Here is a 23,184-nt window from a genome sequence, read left to right on the forward strand (position 1 = left end):
CATGGCTCAGTGCTAAGCAAGACCTTATTGGCTGTGATTTCTTCAGCAGGTGAGAGTGAACCCAGTTTCCCCAGTTGCACAGGATGCTGTCAAAGAGATCCACTACTTTCTCATCCCATTAAAAATATGAAGTGTGTAGCACAGCTAGGATTGGAAAGCCTGGGAGAACCACAGATACTGGAGATCCCACAGATCCTACTAAGGCATTTTGCAGACTGCATCAGTAAGTATGCCCAAGAACTGCTGGGGAGGCCTCACCTTGAATCCCACTAATAGGCCTACAGGTAACCCCAATGTTCCTTTCAACTCACACTCCTTCCCCCTCAACTCCATGGCTGGCTTCTTGTGTGCACTCTCCAGTGGCAGCAAGAGCCAGCCTTTGCAGACAGCTACTGAGCACATGCAGAAAGCTGACCCAGCTCTGTGAAACCGGGTGAAACCACATACACTTGAGTATCCCTCACTTCCCTAGGGAAAGCAAGAGAAAGCTGTCAGTGTTCCATCTGCTTTTGCAGGAAGATGAAGGCATAAAATCTAAAGGACATCCCCATAAGCAGGAACAAGAAGTGCAGAGAATTGTATCTTAGAAAAGATCTGAGAAAGCATGAGAATCTCTAACAGGACTGACAAAAGGTATTTCTTCCCTGTATCTAGTCAGTAAAGATTGGAAGAGGTAACTGCTTCTTCAAATATGATGTGGCTGTAACAATGAAAACACCAACAAAATAGAAAATAAATAAGTGGGTCTATATCAAACTAAAAATTTCAGAAAAAACAAAAACAAAAGAAAAAGTCAACAGAGTGAAAAGCAACCTAAAGAATACTAGAAAATATTTTCAAGCTATAAATAAGAGTTAGTATACATACTATATAAGAAATGAATGCAACTAAATAGTTAAAAAAATGCACAAATAATACAATTGTAACTTGGGCAGAGATCTTGAACAAAAATGATATACAAATGGCCAACAGGTATATGAAAAGATGCTTGACATATACATCAATGTATATGTCAAATGAAATATCATCTTACACCTGTCAGAATGGTTATCATCAAAAAAACAAGAGATAATAAGTTCTGGCAAAGATGTGGAGAAAAGGGAATCCTTGTATACTGTTGGTGGGGATGTACATTGGGACAGCCACTGAAGAAAATAACATGGAGTTTCCTCAAATAACTAAAGATAGAACTACCATATGAATATAAGATTACACATAAGAACTGTACAAAAATATCTTCATGACCCAGATACCTACGATAGTGTGATCTCTCATCTAGAGCCAGATATCCTAGAATAAAAAGTCAAGTGGGCCTTGGGAAGCATCACTAAGAACAATGATAGTGGAGATGATGGAATTCTAGTTAAGCTATTTCAAATCCTAAAAGATGATGCTGTGAAAGTGCTGCACTCAATATGCCAGGAAATTGGGAAAACTCAACAGTGGCCACAGGATTGGAAAAGGTCAGTTTTCATTCAATCCCAAAGAAGGGCAATGCCAAAGAATGTTCAAACTACTGCACAATTGCATTCATCATCTAACACACTAGCAAAGAAATGACCAAAATTCTTCAAGCCAGGCTTCAACAGTACATGAACCAAGAACTTCCAGATGTTCAACCTGGATTTAGAAAAGGCAGAGGAACCAGAGATCAAATTGCCAACATCCACTTAATCATAGAAAAGCAAGAGAATTCCAGAAAAACATACTTTTTCTTCACTGATTACACCAAAGCCTCTGTGTAGATCGGAAAAAACTGTGGAAAATTCTTCAAGTTTTGGGAATGCCAGACCACCTTACTTGCCTCATGATAAACCTGTATGCAGGTCAAGAAGCAACAGTCAGAACTGGACTTGGAACAACAGACTGGTTCCAAATTGGGAAAGGAGTACATCAAGGATGTATATTGTCACCTTGCTTATTTAACCTATATTCAGAGTATATCATGAGAAATGCTGGGTTGGATGAAGCACAGCTGGAATCAACATTGCTGGGAGAAGTATCAATAATGTCAGATATACAGATGATACCACCCTTATGGCAGAAACTGAAGAGGAACTGAAGAGCCTCCTGATGAGAGTGAAAAAGCTGGCTTACAACTCAGCATTCAAAGCATAGGATCATGGCATCCGGTCCCATCGTTTCCTGGCAAATAGTTGGGCAAACAATGGAAACAGTAACAGACTTTATTTTCTAGGGCTCCAAAATCACTGCAGATGGTGAAATCTGCAGCCATGAAATCAAAAGACACTTGCTCTTTGGAAGAAAAGCTCTGACAACCTCAACAGCATATTAAGAAGCAGAGATATTGCTTTGCCAGCAAAGATCCTTCTTGTCAAAGGTATGGTTTTTTCAGTAATCATGTATGGATATGAGAGTTGGCCTATAAGGAAAGCTGAGCACCAAAGAATTGATGCTTTTGAGCTGTGGTGTTGGAGTAGACTCTTGAGAGTCCCTTGGACTGCAAGGAGATCCAATCAGTCAATCCTAAAGGAAATCAGTCCATCCTAAAGGAAATCGGTCCTGAATATTTATTGGAAAGACTCATGCTGAAGCTGAAACTCCAATACCTTGGCCTCCTGACCTGAAGAACTGACTTATTAGCAAAGACCCTGATGCTGGGAAAGATTGAAGACAGAAGGAGAAGGGGACAGCAGAGGATGAGATGGTTGGATAACATCACCAACTTGATGGACAGGAATTTGAGCAAGCTTCGGGAGTTGGTGATGGACTGGGAATCTGGCATGCTGCAGTCCATGGGGTCCCAAAGAGTCAGACACGACTGAGTGGCTGAACTGAATTGAGCTGAACTGTATGACCCAGTCATTCCCCTTCTGGGCATATATCAAGTGAAACAAAGTGAATATCTTGAAGTGATAGTCACACTCTCAACTCCTAGAAAAATACTGAAACAGACTCAACAAGGAATAGAAAATCTGAATAGAATTCTAGTGAGCAAAGAGAATGAATTAGCAATTTTTAAAGTTTCTGCAAAAAAAAAAAAAAATCTAAGACCTGATAGTGATGACGGCTTCAACTGAAGAATTCAACTTCAATTCTTCAAAAACGAATTAAGCTCATTCTCTCTTTGGCAGCACATATACTAAAATTGGAATAACGCAAAGAAGATTATCATGGTCCCTGCAATAGGATGGCATGCCAATATGCTCTAATTAAAAATTTTAAAAAGAATTTAAGGCCAATTATTTCAAATTCTTAAGAAGAAAATAATTTAGAAAGAGGAGAAAACATTTTTAACTCAATTTATTAGGCCTGCATTACTCTGATAGCAAAGTCAGGCAAAGATATCACAAAATCTTTAAATTATAGATGACAAGTTTTCATGAAAAAGTACACAAAATTCTCAAAAAATAGTAACAAGTCAGATCCCACAATATAGCAGAAAGGATTATACATCATGACCTAGTAAGATTATCTGAAAGACTCAAGGTTGAGTGAATATACAAGTATCAATCACTGTATAGCATCTTATTAATAAAATAAATACTCCCCAAATTCATTGCCATTCTTGTCAATACTGTAGTAGGATTTCCTGCAGAAACTGACAAATTAACCCTATCATTGACATGTTAATCCTATGATTTACATGTTAAGAAAACATCCCAGAATAAATAAAACCACCTTGAAGAATAAGAACAAACTAAGAGGACTAAAAATTTCTGATTTCAAAACCTCTGCAAAAGGTACAATAATATAGTGTTTTACTGGCATAAAAAAAATAGACATATAAATCTATAGAATAGAACTGAAAGTCCAGAAATAAACTCATATATCTATGGTTAGCTGATTTTCAATAAAACTGCAAAGATAATTCAATGGGGAAAGAATAGTTTTTTCAACAAATAGTGCTAGACCAACTGTATATCCAGATATAAAAGAAAGAAGTTGTAGTTCTATTTCACAACAAACAAAAAGTAACTCAATATGGATCAAAGACTTTACATGTGTAAGATATCACAGTGAAAAACTATTAGAAGAAAGTATATAAATGTAAATCTTTGTGGCTTTAGTTTAGATGATGCTTTCTTAGATATGATTCTTAAAGCATAGCAACCCCTCTCCCACTCTGCAAAAAAAAAAAAAATAGAAACTAGACTTTATGCATATAAAAAGCTTTTGTGGTTCAAAGAACACTATCAAGAAATTGAGAAGCTACACCTAAAATGTGTGGAAATATCTGTAAGTCATATATCTAATAAATACCTTATTATCAATATATGTAAAGAACTCTAAAAACTCGACCAAAAAGCAAATATCCAACCAAAAATGGGCAAAGAACTTTAATACATAGTTCCCCAAAGAAGATATACAAATGACCAATAAAGACATGAGTACTCAGCACCCATAGTTATGAGGGAAATGTAAAGCAAAAACATAATGACATACCACTTCACTCCTACCATGATAACCGTAATCAATTTAAAACTGCAATAAATTTAAAAAAGGAAAACTACAGATAATAAAAAGGGTATGGGGAAATTGGAATTATGATGACTTGAAATTTGGAAGTAAAATCGTGCAGTTGATTTGATAAATAGCGTGCAGTTCTTCAATAAGTTAAGCAAAGAGTTACAATAAAAACCTGCAATTCCCTTTTTAGTTGTATACCCCATAGAACTAAAAGCACAGCCTCACACATAAATTTGTACTCAAAAGTCTATAAAATATTGTTTAAAGTAGCAAAATAGGGGAGAAAAACTCAAATTTTAATTAATGAATAGATAAGCAACTATATGTATATGTATACACACACCAAAAAATACACATGGAATATTATGCAGGCATTAAAGGTAATTGAGAACTAATATATACTAAACTGTGAAAGAACTTTGAAAAAATTATGTTAAGCAAAAGAAGCCGGCTACAAGGCTGTATAAGTTTGTTTATAGAAAATATACAGAATCTGGCAAATTAATGGATACAGAAAGTAGGCTACTGGATTAACTGCTAATGTGTATGAAATTTATTTGGGGTTGATCAAAATATTCTGGAATTAGGTAGTTGTGAAGGTTGCAAAACTTTGTGAACACACTAAAAAAGCTGAATTGTATAATTAATTGGATGAATTTTGTCTAGATTATATCTCAATAAAAAGGCATAAATGTATTAAAATGTATAGACAGAGAACACCACACAGATACAAAGCCAAATAAAACTAGAATTGCAGTATCAGTACCAGAGTAGACTTCAGAAGAAGAAATATTATTAGACATAAAGTAAATATTTTAAAATGACAGTCTCTACTTTTTAATAGGCTGTCTAGGTTGGTCATAGCATTTCTTCCAAGGAGCAAGAGTCTTTTAATTTCATGGCTAGAGTCATCATTTGCAATGATTTTGGAGCCCAAGAAAATAATCACTGTTTCCATTGTTTCCCCATTTATTTGCCAGGAAGTGGTGGGACCAAATGCCATAATCTTAACTTTTTGAATGTTGAGTTTTAAACCAGCTTTTACTGACTCCTCTTTCACTTTCATCAGGAGGTTGTGGTGACTCTTGAGAATCCCTTGAACAGCAAGGAGACAAAACCAGCCAATCCTAAAGGAAATCAACCCTGAATATTCATCAGAGGGACTGTTGCTGAAGCTGAAGGTCCAATACTTTGTCCACCTGATGACTCATTGGAAAACAACCCTGAGGCTGGGAAATATTGAAGGCAAAAGAAGAAGGAGGTGGCAGGAGATGAGATGGTTAGGTAGCATTACTCAATGGATATGAAATTGAGTGAACTCTGAGAGACAGTGGAGGACAGAGGAAACATGTCCACGGGTCCCAAAGAGTCAGACACAGCTTAGCAACTGAACAACAACAACATTTCTGTATAGCAAAAAAATAAAAACCAAACCAACAAAGAAACAACGTATGTGATGGGAAAATATTTGCACATATGTGTATATAGTCTATATATATTTATATACACATAATTAAGTTTACCTCTTTCTTAAGGCTCAACAGTAGTTAATTGCATATTGTGGCAAAATGGATAAAACTGGATATCATTACACCAAGTGAAATAAGTCAGACACAGAGAGATAAATACTGTTTATTCTCACCTAGACTAAGAAGCAGAGAGTAGGATGTTGCTTACCAGGGTCTAGAGGGTGAAAAAAATGGGGAAAATATTGGTCAAAGGGCAAAAAAAAAACCCAAAAAACAAAAAAAAGGTCAAGTATGTAATAGGAAAATATTGGCAAGCCAAGTATCTCTTTAGCAGTTCATATTCAAAATAAATAAGCAACAACAACAGACAGGAAAACAAACAACCTGATTTAAAAATGGGTATGCAACCTAAATACATATTTTTTGGTTAATATCTAAAATAAATGTATTTTAGCAAAATATATTTAGTAACATACAGAAAAGATTTAGATACACAGGAGGAACTTCTGAAGATATGATGTACTACATCATGATGACTGTCATTAACCACGCTTCATTGTACACGTGAAATTGGCTGAGTAAAACTTAATTGTTCTCACAAAAAAGGTACTATGGAAACTGATGGATATTTTAACTAGCTTGAATGTTGTAAACACTTTACAATGTATATGTATGTAAAAACATCATATTGTATACCTTAAGTATATTCAATTTTTGCCTATACCACAATAAAGCTGGGGAAAAGCAATGTAATCTTTTTAAAGAAAGTGAATTTGTAATTATATCTTTCAATAAATAAAGCATCAGATATCAGATGTTTCCTGGGTAAATTGTATCAAACATTAAAAAAAATACCAAAGTAATACCATCTCTTCCAGAAAAAGAAGAGGAGGGAACACTGCCCAACTCATTGTGCATCCAGTATTATCTGAATAACCAAATTAATAAAGACATTACAAGAAACACAAGCTACAGATCAATAACCCTCATGAGTATGAATGCCAAATTATTCACCCGTCATTAGCCAAATATATATAAAACATACAGAAAAGAAACTACATCATGACAAGTAGGGTTTATTCCAGAATTTCAAACTTGTTCAGTAATCAAAGGAGATTGAGATTGACACATATGCTCTATTGATACTATGTACATAGATAACTAATATGAACATACCACAGGGAACTATACTTAAGGCCCTGTGGTGACCTGAATGGGGTGGAAGCCCAAAAGGGAGGAGATACATGTATTCATATGGCTGATTCATTATGCTGTAGAGTAGAAACTAACACATTGTAAAGCAACTATACTCCAATAAAAAAGAAAAACGACTAGTGCAAACTATCATATCAACAACTTAAAGGAAAAGCACTTGATCATCTCAAGAAACACAGAAAAAGCATTTGACACACTTAACGTTCATTCATGGTATTTCTATGTATTTGTGTACTCTTCTTCATGTGCTCAGTCACCCTCTCATGTCTGACTCTGTGTGACTCTATGAACTGTAGCTCGCCAGGTTCCTCTGTCCATGGAATTCTCCAGGCAAGAATACTGGAGGGCTTGGCATTTCCACTCGAGGGCATCTTCCTGACCCAGGGATCAAACCTGCATCTCTTGCAATTCTTGCATTGGCAGGTGAATCCTCTACCTGCTGACCCATGTATTTGACAGCTATTCAATAAATCCATGTTGGTTGAATAAATTAAAATGCTCAATAAAGCCACAACAATGGAAGGAAAATAAACAACTTTAAAGCCATAATATTGATTTTAGAGTTATGACAAAGTGTAAAATGAACCCACAGGAGCCAAAGGAGAGAGATTTTTTTGAAGGGAGATGACCAAGAGTAGGGAGTTGCTGATGTCCTTAATTATGAGAACTGAGGAAAACATACTTGAAAATTAGGAAGTCCATGCTGGTCCTCATAATACAAATTAAACAGAACCTAAAAGAGAGGTATTGTGTGTGTATGTGTGTGCATGTGTGTGTGTGTGTGTGTGTGTGTGTGTGTGTATACCCCCATCAGAGGAAGAGATGGAAAGATTTTATACCTGATAGTTTTTATTCAATATGAGGAAGCAAAATAGACCTAGAGGCAATAGGAAAATAAACATTGAGATAATTTTAAATATGTTAAATATTTTAGAATCTCCAAACATCTTAGGGGAAAAATCATATCATGATTAAAAGCAGGCCACTTTAGAAAGTTCTGTAAAATTTTCTGGCAATGGCTTACAGCTCAAAAAAAACATAGTGATGTAACATCTGATCTAGTGTGTTTATTTGTGTAAAGAAAGACTTAAAAATTGAAAGTGTGTATAGCATCTTGATATCTAGAAAAATCAGTTTAGGAAAAATAATTTTAGTTCCCGTTCTTCAAAACAGAAAAATGATTAATTGTATACATATTAGTTTTAAGGCTGAAACAAAAGCAGTGTACATTGTGAATAATACATTTGGAGGGGAGAGAGAAATTTCACTTGTTGATCCATTATCTTTCATGTCTGAATGGCCATTCATTGAAAAATTAAATAATTTTTAATATTTAAATTAATAAATTTATTTAATTAAATAAAATTGACGCCATACCAAATGAATTTTGCAGGACATATATCTCTAGTGAAACCGAAGACACCAGTGAATTAAATGGAATCAGTGTTCAATTTAATAAAACAACAGAGAATTTACTAATCTTTAAGTAAATTTAGTTATTTTGGAATAAAAGTACATGAGAAAAAGCTATGTATCTGCATGATAATACTAAGAAAACTAAATTCAGACTTAAAAATGAATTAATAAAATTACTCTTCATGTATATTACTATATACATTCATGTAAACTCAGAAAGAATTTTGTTTTCATTCCATGAAAAAAATGAAAGCTCTTGTCTTATCTACTCTGTTGAAACGTGTCCTTTGCCTTATTATAATGGTGATGGACTATTTAACACCATCCTCACAACTCAGCCACGTTCTAGCCTTAGCCTAGCAGCATTCATAATGAAGGATAATTAAGATAATATTGGACTGTATCACCAACAAGACAACCCACAGCTTTGTTATCATACTTAATCAATGCATCAGCTAGGGAATAGAGACTGTATAATGTCACATAACTGATTCAGGAATTCTTCATGTAGTGATAAATCATCCTCTTTCTAAAGCATTACCTTGTTAGTTAGCAGCTAAAATGGTCCCTATGTTAATATCTCACACTCAATTCTGCAGCCTTTCATTTCATTGACTTCAGTTTTTTTTTTTTTTTTAAATTGGAGGCTAATTACTTTACAATATTGTAGTGGTTTTTGCCATATATTGACATGAATCAGCTATGGATGTACATGTGTCCCCCATCCTGACTTCAGTTATGATTGAGCAAAGGACTATTGATTCAGACCCCAAAGGCTAAGGTAATAACTTTTCATAGACCTTATAACTAATTGCCTTGCCCCAATTCGTTACAATATACCACTCAAATTTTGTAATAAATATTTATTCCGTTGAACACAATGAACTGTGTTTTCATGCTGGCCAGTATTTTAAAGCTATAGAGTTAAACCAATGTGGTTCTACATATTTCTTTGAGGCTCCTATAATAGCATAAATTCTTAATCAAATCAATATCACAGACTTCTAGAGACATTTGGCTCTTTAAGTTTTGACAGTGCATATTCCAGATCAAAGAAACGCAGATTTTAGTCTACTTTTATTTGGAATATCTGTATATTGATTATATATGACAACCTCAACCATGTTTACAGGTAAGCTTAGAAATGATGTAAAACTGTTAAGCAAGTCTGTAGAAATTTATTTCTTAAGGCTTTTTAGATAAAACAAAACACAAACAACAAAATATAACTTTATTCCAAATGTTACCTCATTCTGATTTCATCTCAGTCGTATAGAGTAACAATGTTTCGAGTTGCCCCAGTGTTCAGCAATAGGAATATTGTTGGGAAAAGAAAGTCCAATTTCTTGGACTAATACCAAGGTCAAACAACTTCCTTAAACCTTCTAAAGTAATACACTCCAAACACCAGTGGTTTAAATCAGCACAGGTATATTTCTTGCTTATGCTACCTGCCCAACAGGCTTGCCTAGGATTTTATCCCATAATCTTGATTTTCTAAGAAAACAATAAAATTAGATTACTTATAAAATTGATAATTTTAACCAATGGTACATGAGATTTTTTTTTTTTTGTCAATGTAGCAATAAAGTTTCCATCATCTTACAAACTTTCCCTTGTTCTCTTCTCCCAGGCTATAACCATTTCCTTAGAATACATGCAGGTTGGGAATAAAATGAAATGGACCTATTTACCACTCGTCTGCCATTAATTTCCTGCCGCTGGAAAGTGGTCATTTATAAAGCTACAGTTTTCTAAATCATCAGCACTATTCTTCCTGGAGTTGCCAAAAGCAGCCTTTGAATTCAAAGACCATCTAGTAAAATCTTGCTTAGCTCAAAATAAGCCTGAGGATGTTCCACCAAGCATAGAGTCAGCGAGCTAAATCATTTACTATAATCCACAACAAAGATGCTATTAGATAGAAAAGCAACTGACTTGGAAATGGTTTTTTATGAGCAAGAGCAGCAGTAAGGTAAGGGCAAATAAATGAGAATGCAGGCACACCGGTTCACAGAACCAACGCGGTGAGGACACTGGGATGTGTTATAGGGAACCAGCAATGCTCACTTTCAAAGCACAAAAATTGGAATATTGCCTGAAAATACTATCATTATCTAAAAACAACTTATGTGCTACTTCACTAGCAATAAGAATTATTGATATTATTGAAAATGGCAGCACACACAGTAACTTATGTACTGAAATGCCTGAGCATGAAGCTTTCTCGCTTGTGTGGCCTTGCTATAAAATTGATGCAAAACTGATTTTCATAGTTGACAGGTTATTATAAAGAAAGAAAGGTACATTTCCATTATCAGCAAGTGTAGCGTATGAAAATCATGATAGACCCTGGTGGTACAAATAATGCCTATCGTGTGATTGATAAAATAAACACTATTGTTAATAAATACATAAATCAGTGTTGTTATTTGTGAGTCCAGGAGAAAGAGAAAATCTGACACGTTTTGTTATGCACAATAACACAAAAGACTGACTTCTGGAGAGACAATATAAAACAGTGACAAAGAGGCAGATTTGGAATCAGAAAGCCTATGTTTGAAGTCAGAGGCTTTCTACTAATTAGGAAACAAATTCATGAATGTTACCTCTTCCAGCCTCAGAGTCTCGATCTGATAAAAGGAATATTACTATCTTGTTCACCATAAATGAATGTTAAGTAAAATATATTTCGTAAGATAAATAGAACAACGCTATTTATCCATGCTATTAACAATGCTATTCACCAGCACAATGCTTGATGAAAAGTTAATGGTATTTTTAATAGAAGAGTATGAATAAACGATCAGTCAAGTGGCAATCAACAAGCCTAGGTTTATGCCAGTTAGATCACTGATTCAATGTCTTGGCCTTTTTACTTACCTCCAAATCTTTTGTTTTCATTATCTGTTAGCTATGAGAGGAGAGGAGAGGAGGTGGATAAGCACATTCATTCATGTATACACTCATCCTTTCATTCATTCATTCTCTTACTGAGCACTTCCTATGAGCTAAGCACAGAGCACAATAGATGCAAAGATGAGTAAGTCAATCTCTCTCAACCAGATATTTACTGTCTAGTGGGGGAGGCAGAGAAGCAAACGGAGCAAGTACCATGTATCAGGGGTCACCACTTTAAAAGTACAGCTGAACACAGAGAGGAGATAAATTAAAGCTGCCAGGAAAAGTCAGAGCTTGTTAAACCTGTAAATATTATGTACATTCCATCTTAAAAATAATTTTTTACTATAATTTAAGAAGAAGTTGAACTACTTTCCAGAAGGATGAACAGATGCAAAATCAAGGATGAAAAAATGACACATTTAAATTAGAAGGGCAAAAGATAGTGAACTCAGTGACACAGTTGGGGAAGTGGGCAAATTCAGTGTAGTCTTAAGGTTTTGGAGAAGGGAAGGGCAACTCACTGCAATATTCTTGCCTGGAGAATTCCGTGGAGAGAAGAGCCTGGTGGGCTACAATCCATTGGGTCACAAACAGTTGGACATGACTGAGTGACAAACACACTGGAGGTCTTATTTAAGGAGGCAATGTGCAAAGCTTTATCACAATTTCTGGATATCAGCTTCAAATTGAAGTTTGTATAACTTAGAAAAGCCCTGCATGAAATGTTTGGCTGTGAAATATATCAGAGCTAAGTTCTGGGTGTGAGACTTCAAACAGGAAGGGATTACAGAGGGTGATAGTGTTCTCAACTGTGTCAATCTTTTGGAAAGACTCCAAGGCTTGAACAAATGTTGAGTCAATACAGGAAAATGGACATTTGCAAAATGTTTCAAAGAGAAACAGTAGTAAGAAAGACAGGCACAATTAAGGAGGCTAAATTATCTCAAAATCCACCAGACAGGTGAACATGAGACATCCAGTTCACATCGTAGACCTGAAAGACAGACTGTAAAAAAGAGGTTCACCTTCTAAGTGATGGCATGTTTACCAGTAACTGTAGCCAGACTGTAAACATCAAGAAAAATGGTAAACACACAGATCTGCTTTTCAAAATTAACTCTGAAATTTTCTCTTAGACCACAGACTTTTATCTTTTTCCCCAAAACAGATAACTCAAACCTAAAGTAGTTTACTATCTCAAAAAAGTACTATATTTAAAATAAGAGGTAGGTGGGTAAAATATTTGTATTATTAAGCTCCCCATTCTACTAGAAATGCATGAGGATTGACTTTGTAAATCTGTTCTGAATAAGTTCTTGTTTAAAATGTAGACTGTCACTTTTTCTTTTTCACTTCATCATCTACAAATCAAAATCAAGACAGATTCTGCTCATTGTCTGAGATCCCAATTACCACTCATTCTCTTATTCGAAGGGAACATGATTGTGATACTTAGCTGTCTTTGGTATTATCATGCAGGAGGGAAGGTGAATTATTCTGAGATGATCCTTAGAAAGGATGAAAATTTATAATACACATCTCTTATGACATTCTGAGAATCCCAACACATCAGAACTGGGTATTTTTGAACCTTAGAGAAAGGAGGTTGTGCTTTTGATATGCAAAAATACAGAGTCTCTTCTTTGAAGCGTGTGATGATTACTGCAGCCTCATGCTGACTAAACAACTCACTGGAAAACCATAATATTCCACATTTTAAATCCCATGTGTCATTGACAATAATCATACACTAGGTTTCAGGTAAATGAAAGCTATTATTCAACATAAAAATACTATTCCTTATCTTCTTCTTTCTCTAATACTATACTAATAATAACTCCCAATGAAATCATCAGTGTATTTTAATCTTGGTCCTTATCACTAAATAAATTAAAAAATTACCTGTAATTTCTTATTTTACATGACTTTTCCTTTTAAAAACCCTAAGCAATACATTTTATTAAAAATAAAATTTTATTTATTTAAAATACATAAAATTTATTTATTTAAAAATAAATAAAATTTATTGACATGCTCCTCTGCTGGCAATACCAAATTCCTGGGGAAGAGATTTGTGTCATAGAATGTCTTGCTAGTATTAGTCCTAAGGGAACAGCCTATTGCTGATATTTTAGGAATGTAACCAAACATACTATTAATATTATCAATATTGGGAGAAAGTTTGGGGTCAGGAGAGGAGCAAAGCTAAACAAAATCTCCACACACACACGTGCACACATGCTCACATATATGTTTGCAACCATGAATCATCTTCCTAGAGCATTTTATATATTAGCCCAATCCCTAATTCAGTTTGGGGTCATATTGTACTTTGACTTGTTTTTTTTTGGTTTTTTGTTGTTGTTGTTTTAATTATTAACCTTGAATCAAATAACATGTCTATTTTTACTCACCATAGCATCAGTTCTTATGCACTCTTCCTTCCTATCAATTATTACTCACGATCCCCCTGTGCTACAAGGTAAGTCCAGTGAGTTTTCCATGTGTTGCTAGATTCCATTTCTTGTCCCTTATCCAAGGATATCAAAACACCACAGTAACAATTTTTTAATCTCTCTGTTTCACTATTGATTTTACCTATTCCATCCATCAGCATGAAAGCACACTGCTGTGTTTGCAATATTTAAAGAGCCAGGAGACAACATCAAAGGCAAAACCTCTCTTGACATCTCTACCTTCTTCAACTTCTTCCCTGTTTCCCTATTTACAATCACAAAAATCTTCAGAATTTTTTTTTTTACTCACTTTTTTCAATTTTTCTTCTCATCCTATTTTGACCTTTTGCAATGGTCTTCACAATATTAAACCCAGTGGTCAAATGTCAGTTCTCTTCTTACTGAACTATCAGCAACATTATTCTTTCTCAGAGATGTTTTTTGGTCTTCCTCCTAGATTTCAGGCTGCTTTGTTTATTGTATTTTTTCATCAATTCTTATAACCTGAGGCCTTTAAATTTGAGATTATCCAGGCCACAGTACTCAAAGATCTCTTTTCTTCATCGTGGTTGGCTTGGTAATCTCTTCCTGGGTCATGCCTTAAATCACTAAGTGAAAAATGAATATTTATACATTATTATCCCCAGTGTAGATTTCTCTTAGGTGCTGATTCCACAGCAACCACAGACTGAAAAAATACTACTTATGGTTTAGATAAGAGGAGGAATAAAAAGTAACCACTGGAATAAAAAGATTTGTGTTATTTTAGTGTATATGTGGATTTGAAATCCTGTTAAGAATAAATTCAACAGAAAAAAAAAGGAAGAAAAAATTTGAGACAGAAAACACTGAGAAATATATCAAGGATATTTTTCTTTCTTTCTTTCTTTCTTTTTTTTTAAATTAAGAGGAGTAGAGAAAAAGAGTAATACCTGCATAAGGAGGCTTTATGTTGAGAAATATTTCAAAGCGACTGACCCAGTGCATATGTAAAATTGCCATATATCTTAATTTGAAAAATTTATAGAATTTAGAGAACACCTGGGGTCAAACATAGAAGATATAAGTGTGTATGTGTATGTGTGTGTGTGTGTGTGTGTGTGTGTGTATGCGTGCATGCATGCTAAGTCACTTCAGTCATGTCAGACTCTTTGCCACCCTATGGGCTGTAGCACACCAGGCTCTTCTGTCCATGGCATTCCCCAAGCAAGAATACTGGAGTGGGTTGCCATGCCATCCTCTGGGGGATCTTCCTGATTCAAGGAGATATTGGGCTTCCCAGGTTTCTCTAGTGGTAAAGAACCTGACTGCAAATACAGGAGTCATAAGAGATGTGGGTTTGACCCCTGGAAATATTTCAAGGACTGATGCTGAAGCTGAAGTGATAATCTTTTTGTCACTTTATGAAAAGAGCTGACTCATTGGAAAAGGCTTTGATGCAGGAAAAGATTGAAGGCAAAAGGAGAAGGGTTCGGCAGAGATTTGAATTGTTTTACCAAAAATAATGGTAGATACATAATACTCTGTCTCCTCATTCTCATTTATTCAATTAAATTAAAGCTGCTAAGCAAGGATATACTAAACAGTATAATTTTTTTTTTCTGGAAATCCTTTCTTGTCAATAGTTGTGAAGACTTTAAATATAATTGGTTGATAATAAATATATATATATATATATATATATATATATATTCAAATAACTATTCAGGGTTGATTTCCTTTATTATTGACTGGTTTGATCTCCTTTCAGCCCAAGGAACTCTCAAGAGTCTTCTCCAACACCACAATTCAAAAGCACTAGTTCTTCAGCTCTCAATCTACTTTATGGTCCAGCTCTTACATTTGTACATGATTACTGGAAAAACCATAACTTTAAATATATTGACATTTGTTGGCAAAGTGATGTCTTTGTTTTTTTAATACACTACTTGGATTTGTCATAGCTTTTCTTCCAAGGAGCAAGTGTCTTTTATTTCATGGCTGCAGCCAATGTTCACAGTGATCTTGAAGCCCAGGAGACTAAAATCTATTTCCACTTTTTCCCCTTCTACTTGCCATGAAGTGATCGAACTGCATGCTGTGATCTTAGTGTTTTTTTTTTTTTCTTTTTTAATTGAGTTAAAAGTCAGCTTTTTCACTCTCCCTTTCACCCTCATCAAGAGAGTCTTTTTTTTTTTTAATTTTATTTTATTTTTAAACTTTACATAATTGTATTAGTCTTTAGTTACACTTCACTTTCTTCCATTTTTAAAGTATCAACTGCATATCTGAGGTTGTTGATATTTCTCCCAGCAGTCTTGATTCCAGATTATAATTCAGTCAGGCCAGCTCTTCTCATGATGTACCCTGCGTATAAGTTAAACAAACAGGGTCAGAATATACAGCCTTGTTGTACTGCTTTCCCAGTTTAGAACCAGTCGGTTGTTACATGTAAGGTTCTAACTGTTTCTCCTTACCCGCGTGCAGATTTCTCAGGAGACAGGTATGGTGGTCTGATATTCCCATCTCTATAAATTTCCCACAATTTCTTGTGATCCACCCAGTAGCATAGTCAATGAAGCAGAAGTTGATGTTGTTGTTGTTGTTTTCTGGAATTCATTTGCTTTTTCTCTGGCCCAATAGATACTGGCAATTTGATCCCTGATTCTTCTGCCTTTTCTAAACCCAGCTTGTTCATCTTGAAGTTTTCAATTCACATAGTGCTGATGCCTAGCTGAAGGATTTTGAGCTTAACCTTACTAGGATGCAAAATGAGTGCAATTTTCTGGTAGTTGAGCATTCTTTGGCACTGCCCTTCTTTGAGATTGGAGTAAAAACTGAATTTTCCAGTCCTGTGGCCACTGCTGTTTTCCAAATTTGCTTACATATTAAGTGCAACACTTTAACAGCATCATATTTTATGAGTCTAAATAGCTCTCATGGAATTCCATCACTAACACTAACTTTGTTTGCAATAATGCTTCCTAAGGCCCATTTGACTTCACACACTAAGATGTTTGGCTGTACATCATTGACCACATCATCATGGTTATCCTAGTAATTGAGGCATTTTTGTATAGTTCTTCTGTGTATTCTTGTCACCTCTTCTTAATCTTAATGTCTCTGCTTTTCTTAGGTCCTTACTACTTCTTTATTTATCATGCCAATCCTTGCGTGAAATGTTCTTTTGATTTCTCCAATTTTCTTGAGGAGATCTCTAGTCTTTGTAATTCTATCATTTTCCTTCATGTCTTCATTTAAGAACGTTCATAGCTCAGTTGGTAACAAATCGCCTGCAGTGCAAGAGACCCTGGTTCGATCCCTGGGCTGTGAAGATCCCCTGGAGAAAGGAAAGGCTACCCACTCCAGTATTCTGGCCTGGAGAATTCCATGGACTGAATAGGCCATGGGGTCGCAAAGAGTCGGACAGGACTGAGTGACTTTCAGTTTCACTTTCTTAGCTCTCTTTGCTATTCTCTGGATCTCAGCATTCAGTTGTGTATATCTTTCCTTTTCTCTGTAGCTTTTATCTTCTCTCCTTTCCTCAGCTATTTGTAAAGCCTCCTCAGATAGCCACTTTGCCTTCTTGCATTTATTTTTCTTTGAGATGGTTTTGGTCACTGTCTCCTGTACAGTGTTATGAATCTCTGTTTACAGTTCTTAAGCCACTCTGTCTACCAGATCTAATCCCTTAAATCTATTCATCACCTTCACTGTATAATCACAAAGTCTTTGATTTAACTCATATCTGAATAACATAATGATTTTCCCTAGTTTCTTCAATTCAAGCCTCAATTTTGAAATAAGGAGCTCATGATCTGACCCAGTCAGCTCTAGGTTTTGTTTTTGCTGACTGTATAGAGCTTCTCCATTCTCAGTTACAAAGAAAATAATAAATTCAATATTAACCATCTGGTGATGTCCATGCTTAGAGTTGTCTCTTATGCTTTTGGAAGATGATGTTTGCTATGACAAGGGTGTTCTCTTGAGAAAACTCTGTTAGCCTTTGCCTTATTTCATTTTGTGCTCCAAGGTCAAACTTGCCTGTTATGCCAGGTATCTCTTGACTGCCCGCTTTTGCATTTCAACTCCCTATAATGAAAAGGACTTTTTTTTTTTTTTTTTTAGTGTTAGTTCTAGAAGGGTTTGTGTAGGTCTACATAGAACTCTTCAACTTCAACTTCTCCGACCTTAGTGGTTGGGGCCTAGGCTTGGATTAATATGATATTGAATGGTTTGCTTTGGAAATGAACCACAATTTTGAGATTGCATCCAAATACTGCACTTCAGACTTGTTGACTATGAAGGCTACTCCATTTCTTCTAATGGCTTCTTGCCCACAGTAGTAGGTATAGTGGTCATGTGAATTAAATTCACCCAGTCCCATCCATTTTAGGTCACTGATTCCTAAGATGTCAATGTTCACTCTTGTCATCTTCTGCTTGACCATGCCCAGTTTACCTTAATTCATGGACCTAACATTCTAGGTTCTCATGCAATATTGTTCTTTACAGCATTGGACTTTGCTTTCACCACCAGACACATCCACAACTGAGTATCATTTCCACTTTGGCCCAGCCACTTCATTCTTTCTGGGGCTAATAATAATTGCCCTGGTAGCATATTAGACATCATCAGACCTGGGGGGCTCATCTTCTGGTGTTGTATCTTTTGGCCTTTTCATATTGTTCATGGGGTCCTCACAGCAATAAAAGTGGAGTGGTTTGTCTTTCCCTCCTGCAGTGGACCACGTTTTGTCAGAACTCTTCACTATGACCCATCCATCTTGAGTGGCCATGCATGACATGGCATGGCTCATAGTTCACTGAGTTATGGAAGCCCCTTCTCCACACTTCTTTAGAATTTTCCAAATGCTTTATTTTATATATTTATTTAAAAGTTGTAATTATCATAAAATATTAATATATGTATTTTTAGAAACAGAATGTAATGCAGCAAATCATGAAGGACATGAAATTCAGACTTGATAGGGATAAAAAGGAAAAGAGTGTATATGAAATAATCCAATTAGCAAAGGCCACTTCTATCCTCTAACTGCCCTTAAGGTCACAATGACCAATTGTACAATCTATCACATTTGAGAAATTACTTTCACATATATAATCTTAATTGATCTTTCAAATAATTCAGTGAGTAGATTGTAATCTCTATTTTGCAAATAACATTTTCAATGTTACTTTTAGTCACAAAGTTAGTGTTTTTAGGGTCAAATTCAAGTATTTTAATCTTGGGGCTCTTTTTCCTAATATTACTGATGATTAAACTTGGTTCTTATCTGGATTAGAAAGTTTCAAAATTCTATTAATAAGAAGCTATCATGGTTTTCCTTCTTTTTTCTTCTTTGGATTAGATGCTCTATCTGATTCTGTGTTTCTAAAAAATCAAAAGTACTCATGAGCAATTACAGAAAATGTAGATTTCAAATAGGGCAAACAATACACATTAAACAGACACAGAGGTTTTGTTGTACAAAATAATCCAGAAATTTGTGCTAAAATAATCAAGATTTAATTTATCATAAATTTGTTTCAAGATAAATTTCACATTTAGGAGATGAAACATACTTTTATTTTGAGCTAGTCATTAGAAATAATATATAAACAACAAACAAAACAAAAATACAAACCCAATCATCAGTAGACAGGATTACCAAATCACTCAGCCTTGCACATCAGAGGAAAAACAAGCAAACAATCAAAAACTCAGCACAAATCTCACCCTATACGAAGCTTACACAAATCACTGGACCAACCCTTAGGAGGGCAGAAACCAAAAGGAAGAAAAAATTCAAACTTGAAGCACTGGAAAAGGAGAACTCAAAAACAATGTCAAAAAAAAAAGAAAGAAAGAAAAGAAAAGGCCAAGAAATACTACATAAATGAAGGAAAAAACTAGAAAAACAAAAGTCTGAATAAATGAAAAGGAAATAAGCAAACTACCTGAAAAATTATTCAGAAAAATGATAGTAAAGATGATCAAAAACCTTGAAAACAAAATGTAGAAAATGAAAGAATCAATTAACAAATACATAGAATAAATAAAGAATAAACATAGACAAATAACACAATTACTGAAATTAAAAATACTCTAGAAGGAACGATAGCAGAATATCTGAAGCAGAAGAATGAATCAGTGAGCTGGAAGATAAAATGGTGGAAATAACTTCTGAAGAGCAGAATAATGTAAAAATAATGAAAATAACTGAGAATAGTCTCAGAGACCTCTGGGGCAATGTCAAATGAACCAACATTCAAGGTATAGGGGTCCCAGAAGAAGAAGAGAAAATTAAAGGGTATGAGAAAATTTTTGAAGAGATTATAGTTGAAAATTTCACCAATATGGAAAAGGGAGACCTTTAGGATGATATCAAATGCACCAACATTTGAGTTATAGTGGTCTCAGAAGAATGGAAAAATAAAGAGTATAAGAAAATTTTTGAAGAGATTATAGTTGAAAATTTCCCCAACAAGGAAAAGGAAATGGTCAATCAAATCCAAGAGGCCCAAAGAGTCCCATATAGGATAAACCCAAGGAGAAACATGCCAAGACACATACTAATTAAACTAACAAAGACTCAACACAAAGAAGGATATTAAAAGCATCAAGGGAGAAGCAACAAGCAACATACATGGGAAACCCCATACACTTAATAGCTGATCTTTTAGCAAAAACTCTGCAGGCCACAAGGGAATGGCAGGATATATTTAAAGTACTGAAGGGGAAAAATCTACAGCCAAGATTACAGTACCCAGCAAGGATCTCATTCAAAACTGGGGAAGAAATAAAAAGCTTTTCAGACAAGCAAAATTTAAGAGAATTTAAGCAAAATTTAAGAGAATTCAGTACCACCAAACCAGTTTTACAACAAATGTTAAAGGTAATTATCTAGTCAAGAAATAGAAGAGAAGAAAAAAAAAGATCTATAAAATCAACCCCAATTAAGAAAATGGCAATAGGAAAATATATATCAATAATTATTTCAAATATAAATGAATTAAATGTTTCAACCAAAATACACAGACTGGATCAATGGATACAAAAACAAGACCCATATATATATTGTCTATAAGAACCCAATTCAGACCCAAAGACACATATAGACTGAAAGTGAGAGGATGGAAAAATATATTCCATGCAAATCTGAATGAAAAGAAAGCTGGACTACCAATCCTCATATCAGACAAAATAGACCTTAAAAAAGATTACAAGAGATAAGAAAGGACACTAAATAGTGATCAAGGGATCAATCCAAGAGGAAGATATGACAATTGTAAATATCTATGCACCCAACACAGGAGTACCTCAATACATAAGCAAACACTAACAGACATAAAGGAAGAAATTGACAGTAACACAAAAATAGTAGGACACTTTAACACCCCACTCACACCAAAGGACAGATTGTCAAAACAGAAAATGAATAAGGAAACATAAGCCTTAAATGATACATTAAATGAGATGGAGCTCATTGATATCTTTGGACATTCCATCCAAATGCAGAAGAATAAACCTTCTTCTCAAATGCACATGGAACATTCTCCAGGAAAGACCACATCTTGAATCACAAATCAAACCTCAATGAATTTAAGAAAATTGAAATTCATATCAAGCATCTTCTCTGACCACAGTGCTATGAGACTAGATGTCAATTACAAGAAAAAAACAAAAACAAAAAAACTGTAAGAAACACAAACACATGGAGAAAAAACAACATGTTTCTAAATAACTAACAGGTCACTGAAAAAAATCAAATGGGAAATAAAAAACTTCTAGAAACAAATTACAATGAAAACATGACAAATCAAAACCTGTGGGATGCAGCGAAGTAGTTCAAGGAGGTAAGTTTATAGAAATACAATCCTACCTCAAGAAACAAGAAAATCGTTGAATAGACAACTTAACTTTACACCTAAAACAACTGGAAAAAGAAGAACAAAAAACTCAAAAATTAGTAGAATGAAAGAAATCAAAAAGATCTGTTCAGAAATAAATGAAAAAGAAATGAAAGAACCAACAGTAAAGATTAATAAAACTTAAAGCTGGTTTTTTGAGAAGATAAACAAAATTGACAAACATTTAGCCAGACTCAACAAGGAAAAAAGATAGAAGAATCAAATCAACAAAATTAAAAATTTAAAAGAAGAGGTTGCAACAGACAATGCAGAAATAAAAAGGATTATAAGAGACTATTATGAACAACTATAAAGCAATAAAATAGATAACCTGGAAGAAATGGACTGATTCTTAGAAAAGTTCAATCTTCCAAGACTGAACCAGGAAGAAATAGAAATTATGAACAACCCAATTACAAGCACTGAAATTGAAGCTGTGATCAAAACTCTCCCAAAACACAAAAGCCCAGGACCAGATGGCTTCACAGGAGAATTCTATCAAACATTTAGAGAAAAGCTAATGCCTATGCTTCATGGGAAATAGATGGGGAAACACTAGAAACAGTGTCAGACTTTATTTTTCTGGGATCCAAAATCACTGCAGATGATGACTGCAGCCATGAAATTAAAAGATGGTTACCCCTTGGAAGGAAAGTTATGACCAACCTAGATAGCATATTCAAAAGCAGAGACATTACTTTGCCAACAAAGGTCCGTCTAGTCAAAGCTATGGTTTTTCCTGTGGTCATGTATGGATGTGAGAGTTGGATTGTGAAGAAGGCTGAGCGCCAAAGAATTGATGCTTTTGAACTGTGGTGTTGGAGAAGACTCTTGAGAGTCTCTTGGACTGCAAGGAGATCCAACCAGTCCATTCTGAAGGAGATCAGCCCTGGGATTTCTTTGGAAGGAATGATACTGAAGCTGAAACTCCAGTACTTTGGTCACCTCATGCAAAGAGTTGACTCATTGGAAAAGACTCTGATGCTGGGAGGGATTGGGGGCAGGAGGAGAAGGGGACTACAGAGGATGAGATGGCTGGATGGCATCACTGACTCCATGGACGTGAGTCTCAGTGAACTCTGGGAGTTGGTGATGGGCAGGGAGGCCTGGTGTGCTGCGACTCATGGGGTTGCAAAGAGTCAGACACGACTGAGTGACTGATCTGATCTGATCTGATGCTTCTAAAACTCTTTCAAAAAATTTCAGAGGAAGGAACACTTCCAAACTCATTCTATGAGGCCACCCTGATACCAAAACCAGGCAAAGAGAACACAAAAAGAGAAAATTACAGGCCAATATCACTGATGAACATAGATGCGAAAATCCTCAACAAAATTTTTAGCATACAGTATTCAGTAACACATCAAAAATCTCATACACCATGATCAAGTTGGGTTTATT

General features: G+C 35.1%; 1 non-coding gene across 1 annotated transcript; it reads left to right on the forward strand.

The window, feature by feature from the left end:
- The first annotated feature begins 3,079 nt into the window (after positions 1-3,079).
- On the forward strand, positions 3,080-3,186 carry LOC133258690 (U6 spliceosomal RNA). Its single transcript, XR_009740146.1, has one exon. It is a non-coding gene; the product is annotated as a U6 spliceosomal RNA (small nuclear RNA).
- The last annotated feature ends 19,998 nt before the right edge of the window (positions 3,187-23,184 follow it).

Source organism: Bos javanicus, chromosome 12, assembly GCF_032452875.1.
Source record: "Bos javanicus breed banteng chromosome 12, ARS-OSU_banteng_1.0, whole genome shotgun sequence".
Lineage (NCBI taxonomy): Eukaryota > Metazoa > Chordata > Mammalia > Artiodactyla > Bovidae > Bos > Bos javanicus.